The 19984-nt window shown below is 39.8% G+C and overlaps 1 protein-coding gene across 2 annotated transcripts in view; it reads left to right on the top strand.

The window, feature by feature from the left end:
• GNAL (G protein subunit alpha L) overlaps positions 1-19984 on the top strand; it is a 340721-nt gene that overhangs the window by 104273 nt on the left and 216464 nt on the right. The window lies entirely within an intron of this gene.

Genomic DNA, 19984 nt, shown 5'->3' on the forward strand with positions numbered 1-19984 from the left:
TGCTGTCGGACCACCACGCTTTTGTGCCGGCGCTCCTCGTTCTGCTGGCGGATCCTCCTTTCGCTGTCCCACCACTCCTGCACTATTTGATTTTCATTACTTGAATGCTGCATTACTTCATGCAACATGTCTTCCTTGCTTCTATGTGGTCTCTTTCTTTGGAATCTTTCAGCCGGTGACAACATGGGCGGCTGAGATCTCAAAGTTGCATCTGTAAAGGCAAAATGCAACACTTCACAGAGGCAGCATTGTTCACACCAGACAGAGCAATAATTCCCCCATACTGAAGGGCAAGCACAGTCCACACAATAGCATAATTTGCCCATCCCAAAGCGAACGCACATAACCCACAGGAGCCCCAAAATGGTGAGTGAGCATAGGGTCAAGCGTGACTGATTGTTTCATGGCTGTACTGTGCTCTGGGTTTCTGTGCCTTGGGGAGAGCCAATAGCAGCAGGGGGGCCCTACACTGAACACTGTCCCCACATTTTCCACAGGAGTTCGTCCTGGAAAATATCTCGCTGCTGAGGGTGACCTGGGAAGCAAGGGAGGGTCTTCTACTGCAATGCAGATTCCGTCCTGGCCCATATGCAGTTTGCCTGTGTGCAGCAATGGTCCCCCCACCCCTCACGACACAGTGCGTGGACATGTTAGCCTGACTGGGACAAGGACCACAGTGGCTCTCCTGAGAAACCTGCGCAAGCGCATTGCCCACGTTCTGGATGAGACCTTTGAAGAGATTACTGAGGTCGATTACCGTGATGTGAGAGAGCACATCAATGCCCTATTCCACATCTAGGCATGCATGCAGCCCTAACCCTCCTCACTCCAAGAGCCCGCACCAAATAACTTCCTTCCCAAAATAAAAGCCGCTTACTGGGAACCTTCTCTGGTGTTTGTCCTTCCCCAAGCACTGGCCGCCGCGACTGGCTACCTTCCTCCTGGCTTGAGAACAGCTCCTGGCTGCATGCATCTAGGGATTCCGGGGTGTCTTCCTCCGCCTCAGCACCCTTGCTTCCGCTTTGCTGCTGCTGCTCCTCCTCCCGCCTTGTTGAACTGGGCTCTGAAATGTCCATGGTGGTACTCTGAGTGGAGATGGGGTCGCCCCCAAGTATCGCGTCTAGCTATTTGTAGAAACAGCAGGTTGCAGGGGCAGCACCAGAGTGGCTGTTTGCCTCGCGGGCTTTGCGGTAGGCATTCCACAGCTCCTTCACTTTAATCCTGCACTGCAGTGCGTCCCAGTCATGGCCACTTTCCATCATGTCCCTTGATATCTGCCCAAAGGTATTGTAATTCCTACGGTGGAGCGCAGCTGGGATTGAACAGCTTCCTCCCCCAAAACAGTGATGAGGTCCAACACTTTTCCATTGCTCCATACTGGGGATCGCCTGGCACATGGAGGCCTGGTCACCTGGAAAGATTCGCTGAGAGCACTCCACGCCTAGCTGAGCAAACAGGAAGGGGATTTTCAAAATTCCCAGAGAATTTAAAGGGCGGGTCTGACAGTTTGTCATCTGAGGGGAGGGCAGTAGAGTTCAAAGTGATGACCAGAGTGGCTAGAACAGGCATTGTGGGATGCTTCTGGAGGCCGATCAGAGTGCACTAACAGACCAGGGTGTCCACACTGGCACCGCGGCGCTCCAGTGGGGGCGCACCAAACGTTATTCCGCTTGCTGAGGTGGAGTACCAGGAACACTCTAGCTACGGAGTCAGAGTGCTCTACGTGCCTTGCCAGTGAGGACGGGTAGTGAGCTATTGCACCCGGGGCTCCTTTAATGTGCTCTAACTCGCAAGTGTAGCCAAGCCCCAAGACTCAATTTCTACAGAATATACTAATGGATTTTATGTACATTCTGAATTACTGTCATAAATAAAACTATTGTCAAATGAACTAAATCAAAAGATGGTGATGTTTTTTGTGTGTTCACTTACTCACTCACTTATTAATTCATAAAGGATTTCCCAGTCATTGGTGTGAATCAGTAAGGTTCGGCTTTTGTTTTTGTTACTGTTGTATCTCTCTTCCCAAGCATTCACTTCAACTTCTGCTTTCTTAATGCCTGCATTAGATCCAGCATCTGCTAGTCTAAACGAGGTCCAGAGAATCTTTTGGTTTTTTGTATGGGCACTGTTGTTGATTTTGGTTTTATTTGCCCCTTTAAGCTACCTGTCCTCTGCTATCTATAGTTTGTGATGCTTATCCCTTCCCTCCCATCTCTAAGGGTGGGTGAGCAGATGCTTCTGCCGTTTTGTTGCCTGGTAACAGATGGCTGGGTCATGAGTTGCAGTCCTTCTCCTGTAGTCCAAGCATATTACTTCCGGTATGTAAGCTCAACCAACATGGTAACCATTGTCCCAAGGCTGCAGACAGGAATCTCAGCGTATGTCTACACTGCATTTGGTAATGAGCCTTCCAGCCTGGGTTCACAGACTTTTGTGTAGTGGGTCTTGCGCTAGAGTGCTAAAAATAGCTGTGTATATGGCACTTTGACATGGCTTGGGCTGGAGCTCGGGCTTTGAAGGACACCCCTCTCCCCACACACATACCCAGGCTTCAAAGCCTGAGCCGAAACAGCTACACGGCTATTTTTAGCACGCTAGCATGAGCCCCATTAACAGAAGTTTGTAGACCCGGGCTGGGAGGCTTGCTCTCAGATGTAGTGTAGCATGCCTGGATTGTTCACACTAGAACTGATGTCTTCCGGACTTCCACTACTTGGCTGACTGGCGGTTTTTAAACTAGACTAATATGATGATTAGAATAGAGGTAACCAAAAAGGATGATTTTTCTGGGATCTGTGTACAATACATAGCCCATAGCAGAGGTAGCCCAAGGTCATAACAACAGTTGTGATCCAAGAGCAGTGTTTTATCACAGCTGAAGGGAAAATCCTCATGACTTAACAATGAAGGCCTATTCAGTTTTCACTGCATTAGCTGTAGTGTGTAAATATATCCCAAGATACATAGCCACTGTCAAAGATTTCAATCACATCGAAGAACTTTACTATTGTTATATTGCACAATTCAACCTTAAAACATTTGGATTTTTGCATACACCTCATATTACAAATCAAGGCCTACCTGAGTCTGGTGACTAAATTCCACCAGATGATTGGCTATTCCTCATTTGATGCTGGCTGACCAGGTCATGCTAGATTCTATTCAGGTCAATTCACTTTTGTATTATTATAGATCAAAGCAATTAGTGTTTTGGGTGTTTAAACTTTGCTTTGAGCAGGGGGTTGGACTAGATGACCTCCTGAGGTCCCTTCCAACCTGATATTCTATGATTAACCATGATTAACTTCATAAAACTAATGGGATGTTACATGTGTTGTTTTCACTTATCCATTCCTGTTATAATGTAATAGCAAACATTTACATTGGAAATACCCCTGTATTAAATAATTCAACAGACATCAAAGAAGTCTTGGGAATGTTAATGAAGGATTTAATCAGAAAAGGTGCTAATTCCAAAGCAAATTTCCATTGTGGTGAGGACCTGACATCAGAGATTAAAAATGCATTCCTCACCAATTGTCATCAAAGGAAAAGCCTACTTAGAGACACTATCAACTTGTGTTCTATCAGAAGAAGCTATAAATAAGGATTCAAGGAAAAATCCTTCAACTCTGGGTTCTAACAGGGCTGAATAAACTGAATGATAAGATGGAGCTCCCCAGAGTTATTCTGGGTAGCCCGGAGAGACTTTTGGGAAACTGCCAGATTACTACATCTCTGCTATGTTTTGGAATTATAGACTGTGATTCACCTGTACATATATTTTACCTGCTTTAACCTCAATAACTCACATTTCCTTTTTTTAGTTACTAAATCTTTAGTTAGTTTACTATAGATTTGGCTGCCAGTGTTGTCTTTGGTGTAATGTCTGGAGTACCAATTGATCTGGGGTAAGTGACTGGTCTCTTGGAACTCGGAGAAACCTGATGTGGTGTGATTTTCGGTTTAAGTAATCTTTTATCACAAAGTTCAGTTTGTCTAGGTTGCAAGATAGGCTGGAGATTCCATGGGGATTATCTGTGACTTCATGGTAAGACTGGTATAGTGATCCAGGATTTCATATTTTGTTACTGGTACGGTGAAATCTAATTATAGAACATACAACCAGTTTGGGGTGTCTGCTCTTGTTTTTTGACAGTCTGCCCTGAGATAGGCGCTCACAGTTGTGAGCCATTCCAGACAACATGACCCCTCAGCTCTCATCGCTTGTGCTCACGCATGAAAAACGGTCAACATAAAAATCAGTCTTTTGGGCTAGGGAGCTCAAAGCAGGCGTCATAAGTGGACTTTTGACTTGTAGAGGTTTTCCATCACTGATTTGGACCCCAAGACTGATAATTTCCTCGTCTTCAGTTATTTGTATACTACTGTGGAAAGTTGCTACAGATACCCAGGTCTGTGAGACACTGTGCCACCCCTCTCAGCCACATCAAGTGAGAGCTTAACTGCTGCTAAGCTATGTGACAACTCCCTAACATACCAGCTTGTCTGCCTTGCCAGCAAACTCCTCAGGGCTACCAGGTAACAAACAGTGAACTGCAGCTGTTTCTCTCCTCAGATGTTTCTCTGCAATGCACAGCCCCTTTCACTGTGCATTCACAGAAGATATTAAGTTCACTGCTCCTTTTAAAGAGACAAGAGTTTCTACAAAAGCTTGTTACCTTGCCTGGAGTTAACAATTATTTCAGCTCATTCAAAGCAGTGGGTTGGTTTAGATAAAACGTAAAACAAGTTTATTTGATTTTAAAAAGGAGGTTTTAAGTGAATTCAAGTATAAGAGGTAAAAATAGAAAGGGTCCGACTCATGAACAAAAGTAAAAATACACTCTGATAGCTAAGGCCTAACTTAACAAGCTACAGTCTTTGTTCAAAGTCGTTTCCTCACCAATCTTCCTTTTCCAGCAATGGCTGTGACTACCTTTTAGTCAGGATCCCTATAGTCCAAGGAACTGATTTTCCTTATTTCCTCAGGTAAAGGATAAGTTAGGGGTTTGCTCCTCCGTTCTCAGTAGTCCAGTAAACCTTGAAATGTTCTGAAATATATCCCCAGATAAAGTTCCTTTTCCCTGCTGGATGTAAACAACATGCTGTCTGGTATATACTCCATGCTGCCTTCTCCCTGCTGATGATTTTTACAATGCAAATGAGCTCTTTCTGCAACCTCTGATACAAATGAATAGCTCATTGAATTTGATCACACCTAGTTTGAGGTGTTGATCTCTTTCTTTGTCTGGACAAAACCTGTTTAGCAATTTCCCCTGACATGTCTGGGTTAAACACATTTTATTATAAGTTCAGTATATCTGCATAATCCTTTGTGGGTTGACTTTACATATATCATGCAAGAATATTAATGATCAGTAAGTTATAAGATTTCCAATGCCATATAACATGACATCTTTTAGATACAGCCTCTAACAATAATGAGTTGGGTTACTCACTGATGGATACCAAGGAGCCCCTTGCCTCTGACATAGGGATGCTCTTAGGGTCACAACTACCCAGCTTTACCACTGGAATGGACATATTGGCTCTATTTTTTCTGTAAAAGACCTTGAAAGCAAGAATGGATCCCAAACCTTCACCTCTAGTAGTGATGCTATCCATGGCTTTGAACCTCCCTTCACACATTCTACATATGACAGGTTTCAGAGGAACAGCCGTGTTAGTCTGTATTCGCAAAAAGAAAAGGAGTACTTGTGGCACCTTAGAGACTAACCAATTTATTTGAGCATGAGCTTTCGTGAGCTACAGCTCACTTCATCAGATGTTTACCGTGGAAACTGCAGCAGACTTTATATACACACAGAGAATATGAAACAATACCTCCTCCCACCCCACTGTCCTGCTGGAAATGGATTTGTGCTGGAAATGGCCCACCTGTTGATCACTTTAGATAAGCTATTACCAGCAGGACAGTGGGGTGGGAGGAGGTATTGTTTCATATTCTCTGTGTGTATATAAAGTCTGCTGCAGTTTCCACGGTAAACATCTGATGAAGTGAGCTGTAGCTCACGAAAGCTCATGCTCAAATAAATTGGTTAGTCTCTAAGGTGCCACAAGTACTCCTTTTCTTTTTACATTCTACATAGACACCAGTATAGCTTGTCTGCTATGGGGTGGAAGGGTATTTTGATATCTACACTTGCATTAGCTAGCAGGGCTGCACTGATCCTTTCAATTTAAGACAGGACTATGTTAGAAGCCTGTCAAATTATTCAGAAAGGTCCTCACTGACTGTGATCACAGGTGGTGTTGTAGAGGGTTGACTGATACAATACATGATCTGCATTATATGGTCATACCCTGATTGCTGACCATTTTGACACCAGCTTTCTGGGGTGTATCATTTTTTATTGTTCTGATACCTGGAATTGCAAACAATTTCACAACTAGTGATCTGACGTGAAATTTAGAGATGTGCCTCTTCTTTAGATTAGTTAATGGTGAATATGACATTTTTGTTGCCAAGCTTTTGAGACTTGTGTAAGGGGGAGAGCCTCTCAATGATATATCTTAATAGTTAGTGGAAGTAATGATGTTTGAACTTTATAAGTCTGTTTGTTAGGACTTCATTACCTTTTCAGTTGAAGAACATGATTGGGAAAATGCCCTTCAAATACATGAATTGTGCGGTGGTGCACCTTGAGGGGGAAAACGCAACCGTCCTGTGTGACACAACTTGTTCATTTCTCCACAATTAAATTTTTCCTGTACTGGCCTTCTGAGCTATATATTTTTTCCCCTTTATGTATCTAGGACTAGTTTTGTTTTAGTGTTTTTTTTCCCCACATATTATAAATAGTTTTTTGAGGCTCTCATATTGTGTTGCCAGCACTGATAATCAAGCCCACAGACCATTTATATGCTGTAATGAGTCTCAGACAATCCTATTTGTTAAACTTTTCTTGCTTGCAAGCACTGAAGTATGACCTATTTGGAAGGCTACGACCCGTTTCACCGCTTTCATGAAGGGAGGACTATAGATCAATCCTCTTAATCTCTTCCAATAAACTTTCAGTCAGCTTTCTAGAACTAGAGGATCTTGTTAAAATAGCAGGAGCTGGATTAAGAATTGTGTATTGCAGAACTAGTTTCATTTACAAAAGAGCCCCTTTTAATGAGTGTGAAGTCCTGGTACGAATAGCCAAAAAATCATGTTTTACTGTTTATTTTTTACTCTTTGGCGTGCCCTCAGAGAATTTATTTGTTGTGCTGGATCATCACGGGGTCCATTAGATCATCTAATTGAAAAGAAACGAGTTTGTTGACTTGGAACTTATCCAGAAGTTGTTTGTGCCACAGCCAAGCCCCTCCTCTGCTCTAACTCAGAGATCTGCTCCATAAGTCATTTCTGTTATCTTGATCTTTTCTGCTGACAAGTTTGGAATACAAAATATTTTATTCAATATTCTGCATATAAAATATTGTAATTGCACTGCTGTAGTTCATCACTTAGTCTTCAGGTTCATGTCTTAGTGCCAATGCTGTACTCTCCCAGAAATGTACTGCCTCAGTTTTATTGCATGCATATTTGCCAAGAAGGTGTACTTCTGACTTTTTGTATCTTATATTGCCTTATTCTGTGTCTACAAAAGTATACCTATTTGTGTGGAAAAATCACAGCACTCTTATTCTGGAACATAACAAAAATCAGTGTTGTCACAAAATGTTTGCTTTGGTTTTACTTGTTTTCACATCCAACTTTGTAGACTCAGTGGTTTAGTTTAACCAATATCTAGCAACATGGTCGCCTGTGTCTAATAGCAACAGACATCCGTGGTCTACTTTTATCACTGTTGAAAATGTTCCAAGTTATTTTTAAGGCAGCTGTAATTAAATCATCTTTAAAAAGCTTAATCAGCTTTTAGATCACTTAACCAATAACAGGCCTAATTCAAATGTACCCTTTTTTAAAGAGATGTTTAGAAGTGTACTTGTTCATCTTTCTAAGTACTAGCCTATGAAAACAACTTGTCTTGAAAATAGAAATCTAGAATTTATACTTTGTTGTACTACACTGCTTTGACCAAGTGAGAATCTGTGTCTGTCTTAGACCAAAAAAAGGTTCTTTCAGTTGATTCCCTCCAGCTTTTGGAGGATTACTCATTCACATTTACTGTCACCTACTGTAACATGCATCACCAACATCTGGAAGGAGAGAAAGTACTTTATTGAAGTCTCCATCCCACAAGTTTGAGAAATAAAAGGGAGATTTATTAAATTACATTGTATTACCATAAATGTACATACCACTTTACAATACATAAAGGTTTCTCTTTCCTGGAGTGATCATAATCTACTGTAAATTAGGCATAACACAGCCAGCATTTAAAGTTCCAAGGGTGGAGAGGGTTAAAGGAGGACATACTGAGGAAGAGAAAACGGAGAAAAATAGGAGGAAGGCCAAATGAGAGAGAGTTGTACCAATGAAAGAGGGATTTAAGAAACAAAGAAAAGTGATCTTAGAATGACAAATTAGTATGAAAAAGACTCAGAAAGCTAGTAAGAAAAGTAGAAGAAAATGGGAAACCTATAGTACCTTTTTGTTTTTTGTTAGCATTGTTTTATTTTCAAAAAGTTGGCAGATATAATTAATATAGTTGAAGTGTTACCATGGAGTAATTCTGGAGCAGGTTGAATTTAAATTGATTATATTTGTGGATTTATCGGTTTTAGTTCAATCCGTTTCAGTGGTTCAGCAACTGGAAATTTCATGTTTTATTAAATTAAATATACTGTATTCTGTCCATGTTATATCTAAAACTTTATTCATTTCAGTGGCTAACATGGGATCAGTTCTAAACAATTTATAACCTGAGGTAGGATTTCTAAGGTCTAAAATAAAGTACAGTTGAGTAAATTATAAAAGGAACAAAGATTTTGACTTTGGTTGAATAGATTTTAGGTTTTGCATTGTGAGATTTAGGAGTTATGGGTTAGTGTGATCACTGAACCAGAAATGTGTAACTTTTGAATATCAAGCAGAATGTTACTCTTACGTGAAAGAACTTCTCATACTTTACTATGCTTTTTTAGGAAAGACTAAAGCATTTAATGTTCTTTGAAAATCTTGAATGCCTTCTTGAGAGCACATTGGAGGAAGTTATTTAGAGAACCCATGCTGCAAGAATAGATAAGCTGATCAAGTACTTTATTCTCTCCTTTTGCTGGTTTTGGCAGATACATGGGGTATTTCACAATATTGTGCAAACCTGTTTACTATTGAAGTGGATTATGGAGTCCTTGATAAAGAGAAATAATTTAAAAAGTGAATATCAAGAAGCAAAACTCATATTTTATTAATGCCTTCCAAGAAATAACTTTTGAAACAACAAATACTGAAAGAATTGCTACTTTTGTTAGGCAGCTACAAATAAAAATACAAAGTCAGCCTGTTATCCTCTGTTGTTGTTTAACTGAAGGATTGCATCTTTTTTTCACTACCCTTTGTCATACTGGCAGCTGAAATGTCTCACTTAGAAATGCAGTGTTGCAAAATGTCTTTTAATCATTTGTGTAGTGGAACTTTAATGCAGCTATCTTGAAACAAGATTTCAGAATGCTCATCCAGTCTACAATCCATGTGAGTTTTATCTCCAGATATAATTTTAAAACTACCTGGTACTCCTTTCCCATCAGAAAGCTTTGATTTCTGTCCTGTATATTATTAAGAAGGGATTTATAATGAAAGCTTTCAGAGGTACATTAAAAGCATGCTGAACATTGCCATACAATTGAGCTTTAGGAACTGTGGCATAGCAGTGGATGCATATACCAGGTTTTGGTGGGGGGGGAATCATGAAAAATGTAAATTAACATCTTACAAAAAAAATCACAACAATAACTTTGTATGTTTCTTCTGGCAGAACTAGAAGATAGATTTTTGTATATACTTCTCATTAATGTACTCAGATACTACAGTGATAATCTTCATAAAGATCAAGAAAATTAACATTAAAGCAAAATGACCACTTTGTGCAGAGTGTGCCTGCCTGCCGGTTAAGAGGTAAATACCATGGTAAAACTATTACACCACTTACACACCTGCTCCTATTGGCATCTAGATGTTATTGAGTATGTTTACTTTGATCTATAAAGCCATAAAGACCTGGGATTCTGAAAGGCTGCCTGTTTCCTTATGTACTATCATAGCAGTGAAGATCAGTTGTAGTACTTAAGTTGACAGTTCTTAGACTTGTCTGGGGAATGATGAGTGGTATTCCCAATGAAAAGCTGCTGACTCTTGACGCTCACTTCCCCAGTTGGTCTGCAGTCATTTGACTTTTAGGACACAATGCAAGGCCCATTTGTTTTTCTCAGGTTTTAATCTGCTGGCAGTGTGGGTATGTAGGTGTTAATATGATATCCCCCCTTGTATATATTTTGTAGTATTTTTAAAAAAAATCTTGTGTACACATATCCTGATGTAGTCAAATATATTGTGGTACATAAAAAAACATACTTTAATCTGGTTTCAGAGTAGCAGCCGTGTTAGTCTGTATTCGCAAAAAGAAAAGGAGGACTTGTGGTGCCTTAGAGACTAAAAATTTATTTGAGCACAAGCTTTCGTGAGCTACAGCTCACTTCATTGATGCATTCAGTGGAAACTTTACTTTAATCTGTACAACGTTTTTACTCTATGTACAATTTTTAAGGCTCCATTTAACAGCTGAAAGAGAGGTTGTGGAGTTATTTGGAAATAGGACATAAACATAATATTACGTTGATTTGAACCATAAAATTTACAGGAGTGATACCAGTTATTTTTATATCTTATCGGTATAAAAAGAAATCATTGCTGAATTTCATCAGCTTTGATTTCTTGGTGTACCAGTTTCATCCAAACACTTACAAACAAATATTTTAATAGTTTTATCATGTAAATCTCCTTGGCTATTCAGATTGCTTCCTTGAAAAACAGCTTGTTAGTAATTGCAGCATTCTACAGTGAACTGTTTTTAATGTTACAAACTAAGTAAACTTGGTTCTTATTCAAAATAGCTTAGTTTCAGGACCCTGGATTGGCATGTTGCCAATTTCTTACATATATCTGTGCTCTTTGACTATTCTAGCATTTTTTATTCAGGTGTAGTGTTAATAGATCAAAAGGTTTAAATACAAATAAAGTTTACTATCAAAAAATTAATTAAATGAAGACAGCCCCATGAGTGTTTTGTTTTTTGTTTTGTAATTGATGGGACTCTAGGATTGAGAAACACTACTAATACTTTCCTATATAGCACCTATTATTCAAGGATCTCAAGGTATTTTACACCATTCATTAAGCCTCACAAGAACCCTGTGGAGATTGGTAAATATTATATTAATTTTAGATGGGGAAACTGAGGCATGGGGCTCGCCTTAGTTTCACAGTGAATAAGTGACAAGAGTTGTTGGTTGATTTCCTTGTTCTAAAGAGTAAATTTCACAACCTCCTGAATGCTGGTGTATTTTATATGGCATACCTCAATTATGAATGATGCCAAGTCTCTCAAAATTCAATAATTTAAACTTTTATTTTGTAAAAATCTAATTGAAATGGCAGAAGCCTAAAAATGAAATGTAAACTTTGAGCACTGACTGAATTTTTCATGGTGGTTTGATGAAAAATAGATTGATACACAAGGACTAATAAGACTGCCTTTCTTTGCACCCTTTTAACACTCTGGGATCTGCCTTTTGCCCACATTGCACCTCCTAATGCAGTGGTTCTCAACCAGGGATCCAGAGCTCCATGGGAGGCTGCAAGCAGGTTTCAGGGGGTCCACCAAGCAAGGCTAGTGTTAGACTCATTGGGGCCCAGGGCAGAAAGCTGAAGCCCCACTGCATGGGGCTGAAGCCCGGGGCTCTGAGCCCTTCCACTTGGGACTGAAGCCGAAGCCTGAGCAACTTCGCTTCATGGAGGCCCCCGTAGAGTGGGGCCCCAAGCAGTTGTATTGCTTGCTACCCCCTGATGACAGTCCTGTCTTTTATATACAGAAAAACAGTTGTTATGGCACAAGTGGGCCATGGAGTTTTTATAGCCTGTTGGGGGGGGGCTTCAGAAATAAAAAGGTTGAGAACACCATCCTAATGTACTGATTCTGACATCAGATAGAAAGTGTTTGTCTACAGAGCATTTTATAACTTTTTTAACATAACACATACTATGTGCCCAAGCCAAACCTTCAATGCATTTTGTGCTCTATCTGCTACCACCAACTCTGTTTGGGGAGGAAATGATTGACTGCATGTAGCCTGGGGGAAAGTTTCCTGAGCTTGATAATAGGAAGCCAGGAGTTCAAATCTTTCTTCTTCTAACTGCTGTTTATATTCCCATGCACTTCATTACCCTTATTATTATTAACTAGGGACATAAACACCAACGTTAAAAGGCAGTCAGGGAGGTGCTGCTGAACACCCCCCACTCACCCAATTTTTAAAATAAATTAGCAGAGAGTTTATAGAATGTTACTGCCAGCACAGTCAGGAATAAAATTCAGGTCTGAAATGTGACAAATCCAAACCTTATCCAGTGCACCATACCATGTTTCAGGTTGACTGATCCAGCTTTGGTTATTGTGACTCTAAGCATCATAAATGCTCTTTGACTATTCTAGCATTTTTTATTCAGGTGTAGTGTTAATAGATCAAAAGGTTTAAATACAAATAAAGTTTACTATCAAAAAATTAATTAAATGAAGACAGCCCCGTGAGTGTTTTGTTTTTTGTTTTGTAATTGATGGGACTCTAGGATTGAGAAACACTACTAATACTTTCCTATATAGCACCTATTATTCAAGGATCTCAAGGTATTTTACACCATTCATTAAGCCTCACTGTTAATGCAAGAGCCGCAGATAGAATCCAGGATTTCTGATCACTAATATTGTAGTGCTAACTAGTAAATAGCTGGGTAACCCATTGGGAACATAAGAACAGCCATACTGGGTCAGACCAAAGGTACATCTAGCCCAGTATCCTGTCTTCTGACAGTGGCCGATGCCAGGTGCCCCAGAGGGAATGAACAGAACAGGTAATCATCAAGTGATCCATCTCCTGTCGCTCATTCCCAGCTTCTAGAAAACAGAGGCTAGGGACACCATCCCTGCCAACCCTAGCTAATAGCCATTGATCGACCTATCCTCCATGAACGTATCTAGTTCTTTTTTTGAACTCTGTTATAGTCTTGGCCTTCACAACATCCTCTGGCAAAGAGTTGAAGGATGAGCAAGATTGTGTGTCAGATTATGTACTAAGGCAGCTAGCCTATAAAGGGGCTACCAACTATCCCGGTAGCTATAGTAGTAAAGGCCAAAGCTAAGGATCTGAAGATCAAGGGGTCAAACCCTGACAGTTGAGAGGTATGCTTTAGACTGGCAGCCATGGTGAACCCAGAGGAAGAGGGTGTGCAGTAGGCAGAGACCTCCTGGTGGGATGCCAGCACTGACCTATTCTGGTTGTTTCGACAAGTCCATGAGAAGCTACTGATTATCTCAGGAAATGGGGGATGACACAGACTCCTCCGTGTATGTTTTCCCCCGCTGGTAAGTTATGTCATCCCTGCTGCATAAGGAGGATTGCTCTTGATAGTGTACTTACTTTCGGGAACTTTTAAAAGGGGGATGAAATACTACAGGTTTATGGAATTTACTGAGGTATGTCACAACCTTGCTCATCCTTCAGGAGGGGCCTGGCATAGTCAGAAGCAGCTTCTGCAGCCCAGTTTCTCCATCTGAGTCCCAGGAAGGAGCAGCTTCCCCTTCTCCCTGACCCTTGGCAGTTATGCACATAGGTGCACCAAAGCTGTATTTAAAAAAACAGAAACACACACATCTAGGGAAAGTAACCAATATAAACTATGTTTAGTGGCACTTACGGTTGCACCAGGACCCATCCATTTTACCCATGAAGTGGGGTAGGTACTTCTTTTTAGTGTCTGTTGGAGATGGAAGTGAAAGACTTACCAAATGTTGGAGTGCGCTCTCACCAGCATTGTCGGCAGTATGAAGGTGGAACGGCATGTAGGCGTTTCCTCTTATCTTTGTATTTCTGTGCTTTTAAGGCTTTGGGTAGATGGGTTTTGTCCTGATGCAATCTTAACTGTCACTAAATGTAGTTTTTGTTTGTATTAGCTGTGTCAATTTTAAGAATGACAGTGTTTTTTACATGAAAATTGCTTTTCTCCTGAATATCTGTGTGCTCAAGGAAGTTTGATCAGAATTCTTTTTTCCAGGATCTGAGAGAATGCTTTATAAATACTGGAAAAAAAAATAGGAAAAATGCTGTAGTTATTATCATAGAAATGTAGGACGAAGGGACCTTGATAGGTCCCCTAGTCCAGTCCTCTGAACTGAGGCAGGACTAAGTATCATCTAGACCATCCCTGACAGGTATTTGTATAATCTATTCCTAAAACCCTCCAATATCAGAGATTCCACCACTTCCCTAGGTAATTTGGTTTGGGGCTTAACTACCCTTATAGTTAGGAAGATTTTCTTAATGTTTAACCTAAATCTCCATTGCTGGAATTTAAGCCCATTACTTGTCCTGTCCTCAGTGGTTAAGGAGAACAATTTATCGCCACCTACTTTATAACAACCTTTTATGTTCTTGAAGAGTGTTATCATGTCCCGCCTCAGTCTTCTCTTCTCCAGATTAAACAAACCTAATTTTTTCAATCTTTCCTCATAGGTCGTGTTTTCTAGGCCTTTAATCATTTTTGTTGCTCTCTGCTGGACATTCTCCAATTTGTCCACATCTTTCCCAAAGTGTGGTGCCCAGAAATGGGTCCAGTACTTCAGTTGAGGCCTTATCAGGACTGAGTAGAATGGAAAAATTGCTTTTTGTGTCTTGCTTACAACACTTATGTTCAATACTGAAGAGTTGTTGACTTTTAGATGTAGAATAGTGATTTCAGTGTTTGAAACTGTTGTATTTTTCACTGTAACGTTCAAGGAGATTTACACCCTGGATTATATGTGTGAGCTATTTATTTGATTCCTGTGAAGACGTGGAGGGAGGGGAAAACTGTGTTTAGAAGCCCCATGGTATAATCTCTATATTAAAAATAAATCTTTAATTTAGATTAGGGTGATTTGCAGAACCATAGTAGCTTTTGGAAAATTTAGCCCATTGTTACTGGTTTTCAGGGTCATACTTTGGGTATAACTGAAGTTGTATATATTTGTTGATTTTTCCCTTCTTCTCTCCCCAGTCACTGCAATGGATACTTTTAAACAGTTTCACTCAGTGATTTGCAAGTCATCACTGGTTATTTTCATCGGCTTTACTTTCTCCTCACTGTACTTTCCACTTTATGAATCCGATGAAGTGAGCTGTAGCTCACGAAAGCTTATGCTCAAATAAATTGGTTAGTCTCTGAGGTGCCACAAGTCCTCCTTTTCTTCATGTGTACTCAGGTTCTCTGCCCACATGAATTTAGTTACAGGATTAGGGTTTGAGACAGACAATAGACAACTGTTCAGACACTAAGTACCAAGTGAGTAGCAGATGGAACTGTCATATAGTAATTCAGCAGTATTTTTGTTTGGTTGGTTTTGTTTTTTAAATAGTAGTAGTACCTTTTCAGTACATAACACTGAAAAGCTTTGTGAAAGAAGTGCATTGAAAGAGATTTGAAAGAGTTATAAAGCCTCAGAAATGAGGCAAAAAGGATGTCTGACACTGTGGTATAAAAAACATGGAGGACTACCTATCTGATTTACGACCTCATTCCATCATTAAATGCATTGGACAATGGGACAGAATAGCACAATTAAGTGGGGGAAAAAACCCAAAAAACTTGGAGGTGTCCAAAAATGTGTATATTTAAGGAAGTAGGTTTCCTTAAGAATAAATTATCAGGGGAAATGAGGTATAAAGAAGGAGAGAGACAGCACACTGAAATCAAAAATGAAAACTTTTTTCCATAAAATCCCCAAGGTAGGTAGATAGGGGGAGTTACTTTTTATTCCAAATTATCTTTTACATTGTCTATCTGTAGTATTTCTAAGGCACCTATCCCACTGATATTTAAGTGCATGAAAAATGTAACTGTAGTTGCAGAGTCTATAATACAAATGTTTCTTCTCATATCTCATTGAATAGAGAGGAGTGAATTTCAGTGTTTGGGGATTTTCAGTACTAGTGAGTGTCTCTTCTGGGTGAAAGTTTTGTTGAAAAAGTGAGACTTACCTTTGGACCTGTAGAGACAAGGTGGATGAGGAAATATCTTTTATTGGACCAACCTCTTTTGGTGAGAGACACAAGCTTTCGAGCCATAAAGAGCTTTTCTTCAGGTCTTTGGACCTCTACACAGTTAGACTCAGGCTTGTTATGCTTTAATGGTGTCATTCCGGTCTTGCTTTGGTAATGGAATACTCTTTCCTTAAGAGATTATTTTTTTTGTATCCAACAGCCACTCCAGTAAGTCACATAAGTACTTGATTGATCAATCTTTCCTTATCCTTAAAAATGGTAGTATACTAGCTATTTGATTTGATCTGATTTTTCCAGATATTAGACTTTTTTTCTATTAAGTCCTATATTCTTCTTTAAACAGAGCAACATTTATATGTTTAATAATCTTACAGTTACACTGTGCGGTAAAGTTTTGCTATTTTTTGTTGAGAGCCCCTCTGTCTCATCCTGAAAGGGAAGTTCCAGACAAACAGCTAGCATTATGATTCCACACAGTGGAAATAAAGAATAAGGAATAATTTAGTTCAGGTTGGTCCTGCTTTGAGCAGGGGGTTGGCCTAGATGACCTCCTGAGGTCTCTTCCAACCCTAATCTTCTATGATTCTCTGAAATAATAAAAAGTGTTAACCTAGGAAGTAGACAACACTGAACTCCCTCCCTCCCACCCATTTTCTTTTCCTCTTGACATTGGAAACATGGAGTATTCACCTCAGCCATCTCCTAAACTCCACTCCAGAAACAAAAAATAAGGGCTGTACAAAAAAGCCTCATAAGAATGACATGGGCAACCACCTCTCTGAGGACAACCAACATAGCAGGGCATTGGCACTAACTCCATAGGTGCTCTGCACCCACCGGCAGCCGCACTGATCAGCGCCTGCACCTCCCATCCGCTGGAATCAGCTATTCAGCAGCATGCAGGAGAAGCTGGGAGGAGGGGCCAGAGCAAGGGCATGGCATACTCGGGGGAGGGCGGGGCCTGGGGCGGAACACGGGCAAGCATTCCCCTGGAATTGGCAACGTTGGCACCTCTGGAGCATGGGATAATTGACTTTGTCTCAGACTTCACATTATCCTTGCCTCCTTACTCTTGGAGTGTAAGTTTTTGTTTTTTAAGGAAGTCCTAAAATGATAGAGAGAAAGGCTTTTGTAATAAAAAGATCAAACACTGTGCTGTATATGTTCTGTATAAGGAAGCGGGGGTCTGAGATACAACTCAGTCAGCAAAGAGGCTGGCTGTGGGCACAAACACTAAAATGGGAGTGAAGTCTGACCCTGTAGCACGATGGTTCTGGTTCACACTTTCCCCTGTGCCTATCTTTTACTTTCCAAAATAATCAAGAATAAGGCTCAGAATAAATGAATTTAGATTTACGACCATATAGTGTTTGTTGTTTGCACTACTGTATTTCCTGCTACTGCAAAGTATTTTTACATCCCCATTTTACAAAACATAGTGAGGATTGGTTATTGGACATTAAGAGTCTACTCCTCCTTACCATAACTTTTGTGTGAAATTGTCATTATCATTAGTGAGAGTTTTTCATAATGCAATCAGGATTTAGTCCTAAATAGACATAATGTTATATGCTGCTGTGCGTAGTGCATTTTTCATGTACTTCTTAAAATGTTTTATGTTTATATTTGAGATTAAAATTACTCCATTTATGGATGATGTAAATCCAGAAATGTTTACGTGTGGTCAGATTCCAAGCAAAGACTATACTTTACTAATGAGTCTGAATATAAATTCTGCACATGCCCAGTGATGATGTACAGCAACTATTTAGAATATTACAGAATACAGTATTTACATAATTATGGTACTCTAATGTTTGGAATGCTAATGGAGTAGTTTAGGTTTATTCATATTTACTTTAAGGTTGAGCAATTCCAATAATTCTGGAAAACTACTATGTGTGCAGTACACAGAAGACAATGGAGACCTGAGCATCTAAAAGACAGACACATAGGAGATAGATGGGATGCACTTCAAAATCTAGACATTGGCATGAGTGGTGATTTACTTTTCTCTTTATAGATTCACTTCTTGTAGAAGGACATACAGAGAATGTTACAGACAGAAAAGGTGATGTCATGAAAAACTGCAACTGGGGAGGGCAACATGCTAAAATTAATGGTGGATGGTGGGAGAAGATGAACAGGGCATTGAGAGTAGAATCAGTGAAATAGTAGACGGGACAAGTAGTGAAGGATTTATAGAACATTCTGATGTAATCTGAGGATATATTAGAAAGAGACTTCAGATATAGTGTTCCATAACATCATAAAGTATAAAATATTATTTTCACGAAAGAAACCTACTGTGACATACCACAGAACAACACTCTTGGAGAAATGCTTCCTATGCTGGTGGTTGACCCCTTTCATCTAAACTCCCATAATGAAGATGTTAGATACAGCAGTCTTAAAACACAACATAAAACTTATTGTATGGCATTTTAGCTGCTTATGCCCTCCTGTCAGAAGATGGGACAGCTAACATTGCTATCCCTTAGATAAATGGGGCAGGGGGAATTAACAGTGAAGGCAAACTTTTTCTGATGGACAAAATTGCATGAGAAAGGGCAGGCAGAGGAAATGTCTAAGGCACCTGTTTTCAAAGTCATTATATATCAAATACACACTCTGATATAGGATAATTTTTAATGGAGGAGGCAATGCAAAATCAATTGCAAAACAAAATACAGCTGCTAAACTTGGAGCAATCAAGCTAAACTTGGTTATGGTGCATGAAAGACACAGCTTTTTTATGTCCCTGTTTACATCAACTTCACTCTTCAGAAATTTACCACTATTGGAATGAATCTCAGTTGCATAGTAAATAGGGCTGTTTGTAGGATCTCTGCCTTATTTCCTCTGGAAGTTGGAAGACAGAGCAAACAAGACAGTGGGCTGCAGAAAGAGAGAGGATGGTCTTGTTCGTAAGTCAGGTGAATGCTACTGAGGAGAACTTAGTTCTATCTATGCTTCTGTCACAGAGTTCTTATTCAGATGCTGAGCGAGTCACTTAAACCAAAATGTCGGCAGGTGGCAACTAATTGCGTGTTCCTCATTTTCTGGTTAGTCAGCCTGAGACACCAGTGGCCTGATATGCAGAAATGTTGCACACTCGCAACTGAAGTCAATGGGAGCTGTGGAGGCTCAGTACCTCTTGTAAAAAGGCAGTGTGGTTTGGAAGAATGAGCACAGTATTTGGGAATCAGGAGGTCCTGAGTTCTAATTCTGGCAGTGTCACTGATTTCACTGGGTGGCCTCCTTCAAGTTTCATTGAGGCTATCTGTAGTTAATATATATGCATTAATGTTTGTGAGGCACTCAGATATTATAGCAATGAGTCTTCTTAAAAAAAGACCATATAAGGAAATGAACAATTCTATATTAATCACAGGTTTTGCATGGTATATATTAAATAAGGCAGAAGACTCTAACTGAATGATAAGGATAAAAACATTGAATAGCTGCCTCATTCCCTGGATAATGTTCATTCTGTGCACTGAATGAGGCAGGAGTCCTGTGGAAAAAATAATATGTAACCCTGTAATTAAAGAGCATATGATAATGTGTACGTATAATGGGGCTGAATTAATTTTGAATGGGCAGTCTTAAATTCTGGCATTTGCTAACTTTAGAATGCTTAACTTTCCAGACTCAGTAACAATCTTTTAACATACTTTTGGGTTTTTCATATGTAATTTACAAAAGAAAGTAAAGAACATTTCCTAAAACACCAAATGTCCTATAACACAGAATA

This window comes from Caretta caretta, chromosome 2, assembly GCF_965140235.1.
Source record: "Caretta caretta isolate rCarCar2 chromosome 2, rCarCar1.hap1, whole genome shotgun sequence".
NCBI lineage: Eukaryota > Metazoa > Chordata > Testudines > Cheloniidae > Caretta > Caretta caretta.